Raw genomic sequence first — 7500 nt, forward strand, 5'->3', positions numbered from 1 at the left:
TACATTTATAAGATCAAATCCTTAGAGCCAACCTAGTGAACATGCTACCTATGCTGCCTGCTATGTAATTAATCATAGTCTTCTACACAACTGAGTAATTGTTTCTTGTGAGTGGCAACAACTTTAACTCTCTCTCTCTCTCTCTCTCTCTCTCTCTCTCTCTCTCTCTCTCTCTCTCTCTCTCTCTCTCTCTCTCTCTCTCTTTCCCCATGCAGGTTTCTTAATCATGCTAGCTAGCAGAGAGTCTGTAAATACAGATCTGCTTTGTTAAGCTCTTCCTGATCACGCAAAAGCGTAATTATTAGCTCTTTATCTCTGACAGTCATATAAAGGGAAAAGAAACAGGAAAGTGGAGTTTTGGCTGTGAAAAATGCTTGGCGCTTGAAGTTGAGAATGTTAATTAAATCTCCCTTTATAATAACTTTCATATGGAACTGTAGGTATGTATTCAGTTATGCGATGTTAATTCCGTCTTCGTATGTAATGCGTTTTAAAAGCATTTGAACGGAGGGATGTATATTAGGACATTGCGGTGTTTAGGTAATTTTTTTATTAACATTAGGCTTTCGTTTTCTTTTCGTTCAGTCTGAAATGAGCAAAAATCATGTATATGTTTGGTAAGGATTCTGAAATCACTGGGTCTATCCTCTTCTACATGTTGGTTATGGAAAGTCTAAATCTCTGCCTTTTTTTTTTTTTTTTTTTGGGACGGAAATATTAATCATGTACGGCAAGATATCTCGTTCAATATGCTGAGGAATATAGAGCACCCAATCCTTTTCCCCTCCCCCTTCCCGCCACCTCCCACGCTATTACAAGGGTTCCTGAATGGAAGGAAATAACCCAGGCATTCTTTAATGTTCTGGAATATTTATGGAATGAAAGATTAAAATTCTGCGGATAGGGGCTGTTTTTCAATACCGATAACTCTCTCTCTCTCTCTCTCTCTCTCTCTCTCTCTCTCTCTCTCTCTCTCTCTCTCTCTCTCTCTCTCAGTCTTTCCCCCCGCGAAACATGCACTCTTTGAAATGTTTGAATCTGTCATAATCTCGTCAGGAGAAAAAGGGGTTTACATTAGACCGAAAAATGCCAGTCAGCTTTTGAGACCTGTAAAAGGCAGGCAACGTGACAAGAATTGGCCAATCAGGAACGCAACTCACTCTCAGCGGCACGAGGAGGAGGAGGAGGAGGAGGAGGATCCAGGGTCCTCTGGAAATGCTATTGTGACAGGCACGCATGCCGGCATGCAGCCAATTAGCAGCGTTTTGCCCCTCTGAGCCACTGCTGGAACTCTGCTGCGCCAGATTCATCATCGTGTGTCCCTGGATTTCGTGTCTCGTGTGTGTGTATGGAACGACGTCTGATCTCTTTCGTTTCGTCTGTTTTGGTGATGTTTTGATGATTATATCGTTTCTTATAACACAGTTGTTGTTACTGTACTTCGCGATTATTCTTATACCCTTTATTATTATTGATAGTAACTATTATAATTTTGTTGTTATTATTTTTGAGAGCGGCTTTGATATTTACTACCGGTAGTCGTTATGGTAATAGTTTCCTAAATAAAAAAAAGGGGTAGTAATCCAAGACGAAACGTCTCTTAAAAATACGTATTCCTATCAATTTGTAATCCAGGAGTAAAATTCTCATAAAAAAATTATTCATATCAGTTTATCTAGTTTCCCGGAATATTTTATATGAGTAAGGACAGCGCCTTATAGTTTACATGTGATGTCATATATTTTAATTTAAGCTTTGAGCTTTCAGAGGTCGTTGACGTTGTTTTTTAAAGATGTTGGGTTAAAGCATTCGAAGGCTTATTTCAAGCGACTTTGCATATTTTACTGTAACATTACGTTCATTCATTTTAGTAACTTTTGGTAAGATGAGAGGGAGGAAGAAGTGGTATAAATGAGCACACACACGCGCACACACCCACACACACACACACACACACACACACACACACACCGTGGCTAACATAACACAAATGTTTCCTCGAAAGTTTTGCAATTTTCCATTTAGAAAATAAAGCTTTTATGGAGGTATTCAAACAGTCTTGAAATTACCAATTACATCTCATCAGGCAGGCCTGTTGTCAGTACTGCGTAACACACACACACACACTCTCTCTCTCTCTCTCTCTCTCTCTCTCTCTCTCTCTCTCTCTCTCTCTCTCTCTCTCTCTCTCTCCACAACCCAGGTGTGCCTTTAATTAATTTCAGCGGTTCTAAGTTCATTTTTAAAGTGACGTTGGCGAGCTAGCTTTTTTTTTGCTCAATAATGCTTTTATGATATCAGGTTCCATGATAGACACTTCAATTTTTAAGTGCCCGATATTTTATACACCTCCGCCAGGTTGTGTTCGCAGCAATGAAATGAGGCAAGTTAAAGTGTTTGTTGGTCTGAAATTTGTCGTATTTATATTTGCATTTATAGTTTATAGGGCTATAGTTATATGACCCCCTCACTTTTCAAATAAATTAACGTCAAAACTTTATTCATAGTTAACATATTAAAAAAAATAGAAATGTGAGTATTGGTAAAATAGTTTTTATAAGGGAATAGTTACATGACCTCTCACTTTTCAAATAAATTAACTTCAAAGTTTTATTCATAGTTAGCGTATAAAAAAAATATGGAAACATAAGTATTGGTAAAATAGTTTTATTAGGCAGTAGTTACATGACCTCTCACTTTTCAAATAAATTAAAATCCAAAGTTTATTCATATGAATACAACTAGTAAACATATGAAAAAATATAGAAATATAAATATTTGTAAAATGATTTTATAATGCAATAGTTACATGACCTTTTACTTTTCAAGTCAGATCAAATTTAATCACAATTGTATTCATATGAATACACCTAGTAAATGTAAAAAAATATACAAATATAAGTATTGGTAAAATAATTTATCCCTTGGGACTTCCGGCCTGATAAAATCAGCTAACACAAATGTCTAAAATTTCTTTCAGCCCTACAGAATTTAAGATACGTGACCTAAAATTCTCTTTACAGTCAATAAGTTCTTTTATTACTAATATTTTCCATTCCTCTCCTGAGGTCGTTAATCTGTATAATTTCCTTTTAGCTTCATTTTTGCTTATACACATGAGGTTATTAATATTTTCGGTGCAACGTTCGTTGATAATTTTTTAGTTTACTATATACACTTGGGAGTGCATGAGTCATTTGTTATTTCAAATCATCTTCCAACTAATTATTTGATCGAAATGGTACTTGACACAGTGCACAAGAGACCTCCCGCTAATTTTTGCAATATAGTGCATTGTCAAATGGTAATTTACTTAAAGGCGGTTTACTCTTGACTTATAAAAGCAAAGTCAAATGAGTCAGCAGGACTGGATCTGCGCAATCGAACGTCTGCTATCCCCATAGACAGGAAATGGGGAAGGGATAGGGAGGCCAGGAAAGTGGGTTGAGGAGGATGAGGGAGGGAAGGGAGAGGAGGTACGGGATGGGGATAAAGGACGTTCGAATGCATAGTTTGGCGATGCTTGGCAACACCATGTAAGTCAAGAGTAAACGCCTTAACTAAAACCATTTGACAGTACACTATATTACCATAAATTAACAGGAGGTGTCTTGTACATTGTGTCAAAGTACCATTTCGATCAAATAATTAGTTTGGAAGACATTTGAGAAAAACGATGAATCGCTGTCCCTGAAATGGATAGTAGTTATTTATATCAAAATGTGTGATTTTAATGTGATGACACAGAGTACTTGTTTATCCAGTAACAATGTAAATTGATATCAAGTTTCGGAAATAAGTTACCAGCAATTTTATTCAAACTCCATTTCAGAGACGAGACGTCTCAACCTGCTGTTCGCTAGCCCTCAGCGGTTCACTGGATGACATGTGGCGTGTTGTATAAATGGCTGACAAAAATATGTTTCATTAATTTAGTTTCACCGAATGAGGTAACGCAGTACCGTAGACATTGATTATGATGGTGATGTTTTATTGCAGAATAAAGTCATTACGGCGTCGAGCAATTGATTATATCACATGCATTAGTTTTGTACTGAACTGTAATTTATTACCTTTCCATAATCAGTGTCAAATTAATGGGAGTACGACGAGGAGGGGAGCCGGGGGTGGGTTGTCAGTTGGGGTCGTCTAGTAGGGAAGGTGGGCGGGGTGTTGCTAGGTGAAGAAAACGAGACGGTTTAAGAGGGAACTAAGACCCCTAACACCTTGTGTGACACGGTTTTAATTTTTTTAACTTTATTTTATTTATTTTATTTATTTATTTATTTTTTTTTTTTTTTGAGTAAGCTATTGGTTTGGAAATGCTCAGAACATTTCGCATCGTTCATGAAAAGTGCAATTTTTTTCCAGCGATCAGTAACATCTGCGTGATGGAGGATTGTGTGATTACCATGTTTGCTCTGAGCGTTTGCAGCTAATTTATCAAACGCCGGTTTGAAGAGAATTCGATGCCATGTTTTTTATTTGTGTTGGGAGTCGGTGCATCCTGCGCATAATTCATGTGTTTTGTTTACTTAGCAGATGAAGGATTGTTGTAATGGGCCATTTTTTTACCTTTCTGCTATTTTTATCGTTATGGTAATATCTGCTTATGCATCTGTTTTGTTTTTGTTGTCACCCTCTTTGAAGCGCAAAGGAGGAAGTGTAAGTCTGTCTCGTAATTTATATATTTATGAATATTATATATGCATATACTGTATATACAGTATATCTATATATATATATATATATATATATATATATATATATATATGTATATATATATGTATATATATATATATATATATATATATATATATATATATATATATATATATAATATTGTGTGTATGTACTGTATGTATATGGATATAATGCGGTTTTATATATATATATATATATATATATATATATATATATATATATGTATATGTATATATATATATATATATATATATATATATATATATATATATATATGTATGTACTGTACTGTATGTATATGGATATAATGCACGGTTATGTCTTTTATGCAGTTAATAAGTGCTTACTTTCAAGTGTGAGTAGTTGCGTGTAAGTTTGTGATCCATTTTTGAATGGATTGTTCCTCGGATTCCTCTCTCTGTTATTGGTCGTTAAGGGATCCTCCAGTCAACAGATGGTTTCTCACGGATCGTTTTTCAGTTGAGGTTATCCTATGGGATCTCTAATGCTTATAAATTAAATCTATGTTGATTTTTATGATCCTTCTTTCAGTTGGGAGTTCGGATCTAAATGGGTTCTTACTTTCTTGTTGAAAATAATGATAATGATGTATGTGAAAATTTTGATCGTGATGATGGTAATAGCAGAGGCACTTAATTTTCATTGAGTGATGATGGTGAATATAAAGATTTTTTTAAATGATGGAAATGATGGTGATGGTTACGATTATAAGATGTTGAGGGGCACCAGTTTCATCCCTTCCGGGTTTGAGAATGGACAGAGTTTCCCTGCTTCGTATCTCATAGGGCCAACTCCAGTACCAGCAGCTGCTGAAGGTTTCCCAGTGTCATCTCACGGATGCGTTTTTCCCAGTTTTTAGTTTTCCTCCAGAGTTTTGATTAAGGCTCTGAATGTAAACCCCTTCCTCCCCTCCCCTTTCCTCCTTTTTCTTCGAGGAAATAAACATTTCGGGTTCAGTCTCCAGGCACCGTTTGATTAACTTGCGAGTTTCTCTTTGAATAGCCCCTGTGTAATTGCTTTCATTTTTAAGTTTAACCGGAAGGTTTATTGCATCTCATGCTGGGCACTGACAGAGATTTCTGGGCCCTCTCAGATGTGAATGCACGCTCAAGGTGTCATACGTACTCGTGGGTATGTACGTGCTTCTTGTGTAAACATACTTTTGTGTTTGTTGCGTTTATAGTCGTTTAATGATCTCACGCAGAACCTTGTGGTCGCTCTTATGCACACACACACACTCACTCACACACACGCACATACACACACACACATGATAGTAAAATGAAGGGTAATTACGAAGAAAATTATGATTAGTTTCCTGAAGTCAGTTTTACTGCATGAGGTCTTCAATGCTTTAATATAGAGTTGTTTGAATTTTCATTTCTCGGTTTGAAAGTTAAGTAGTGGAAAATATCTGTTTCACGAGATGTGTCGATGGGTTGATGTACAAATACATGAATGTGCAGTACGTGTACATGAATGTACAACATGCAGCACTTGTATAGTTGAACGTGTATGTGAGAAGTGAGACAGTTGACTGATGCGTAGATGATAGGTGCTAAATCGAATTTGGGTGGTTGTGAAAGTGACTCTTTAGGAAGCAAGAAAAGGCGTTAAAAAGTTGAAGTATGCAATTTCAACATTGACAGTAATGTTAATGATATTGCATAATAGTGGGAATAGCGTAATTACGACACTAAGTTTTGTGCATAAATTTTATTTCGATTGTTAAAGTCTTCCAGAGTAAGTGATGAGATAGGTAATTACCTTTTCATTTGAGGAAACGGACGAGAAAAGTATAATAATTTGGAAGCCTGACGTTAACAATGTATACTTTGCAAGAAGTTGGAAAGGTTTGTGATTATGACAAAGAAAAAGGGGACATGAAGCTGGACAATGAGAGGGGCTAAATTGGTTATGAGACAGGCTTGTCATTCGGAAAGAGAACCTTTCACAAGTAGGGAAATGAAGCCGAACCATTATGGAAATGATACCTCAGCGGTCATTTGAAAACGAAATGGAATTCGCTGACCATTTTTTTATGCATACCTTGATGTTTCATAATTTTTTACCATAGATTTTTTTTCCTCTTTCTGACCTCAATTCTTCGTATGGTCCTCCCCACGTTTTAATCTCTCTCTCTCTCTCTCTCTCTCATATACACACTGTATTGTTGATCAACTCGTTTATAGCCATTGTCCAGAGGAATTACTCAAAGTAAATCATTTTTATGGGCCGAGTTTGCCCTCATCTTCCAGACAAGGCTTGCCAACTCATTTGTAAGGTCCTCATGGCTCCAACTTACCTCGAGAATCTTGCTCATGATGGACTGACTCGAGAAAACTAATACTGAAAACAGAGGAATCATTTCGGTGTGTGCAAGTCCTGTAGGTCGAGATTTGCATTATCCGGCCACTTTCCAGTTGCCTTTATGAATTTTCGATCGTAAATGTTATTTTGCCAATATTCGCTTGGCTGCTGCCGAAGCCGTTCCACCTATGCAAATGGGCCTCTCCTGAAATTAACGACTCTTGGCCTAACAATTCTTGCTCCACTGCATATTCTTGATGGCCAATTTGAACCTTCACCCCGACGTGCTGTAAAAAGAAGTTATACATTTTTAGTTTTTGGTTTCCTTCTTAGCGTCACAAAAATGTTTAGATATATGCCACGGTAAGCTGCTTAATTAGGTTTTTAATGTGCTTAGATTCGGTTGCCAAATGAAATTATGCTGGCCTCCAGGTCAAGGTATATTTTTGTCTTTTATGTAAGTAA

At 36.6% G+C, this 7500-nt stretch overlaps 1 protein-coding gene across 17 annotated transcripts in view; it reads left to right on the plus strand.

The window, feature by feature from the left end:
• The window catches only part of LOC136845769 (mucin-2-like), a 1649806-nt gene that overhangs the window by 595001 nt on the left and 1047305 nt on the right, over positions 1 to 7500 (plus strand). The window lies entirely within an intron of this gene.

The sequence above is a fragment of the Macrobrachium rosenbergii genome, chromosome 2 (assembly GCF_040412425.1).
Source record: "Macrobrachium rosenbergii isolate ZJJX-2024 chromosome 2, ASM4041242v1, whole genome shotgun sequence".
In the NCBI taxonomy this organism is placed as follows: Eukaryota; Metazoa; Arthropoda; class Malacostraca; order Decapoda; family Palaemonidae; genus Macrobrachium; species Macrobrachium rosenbergii.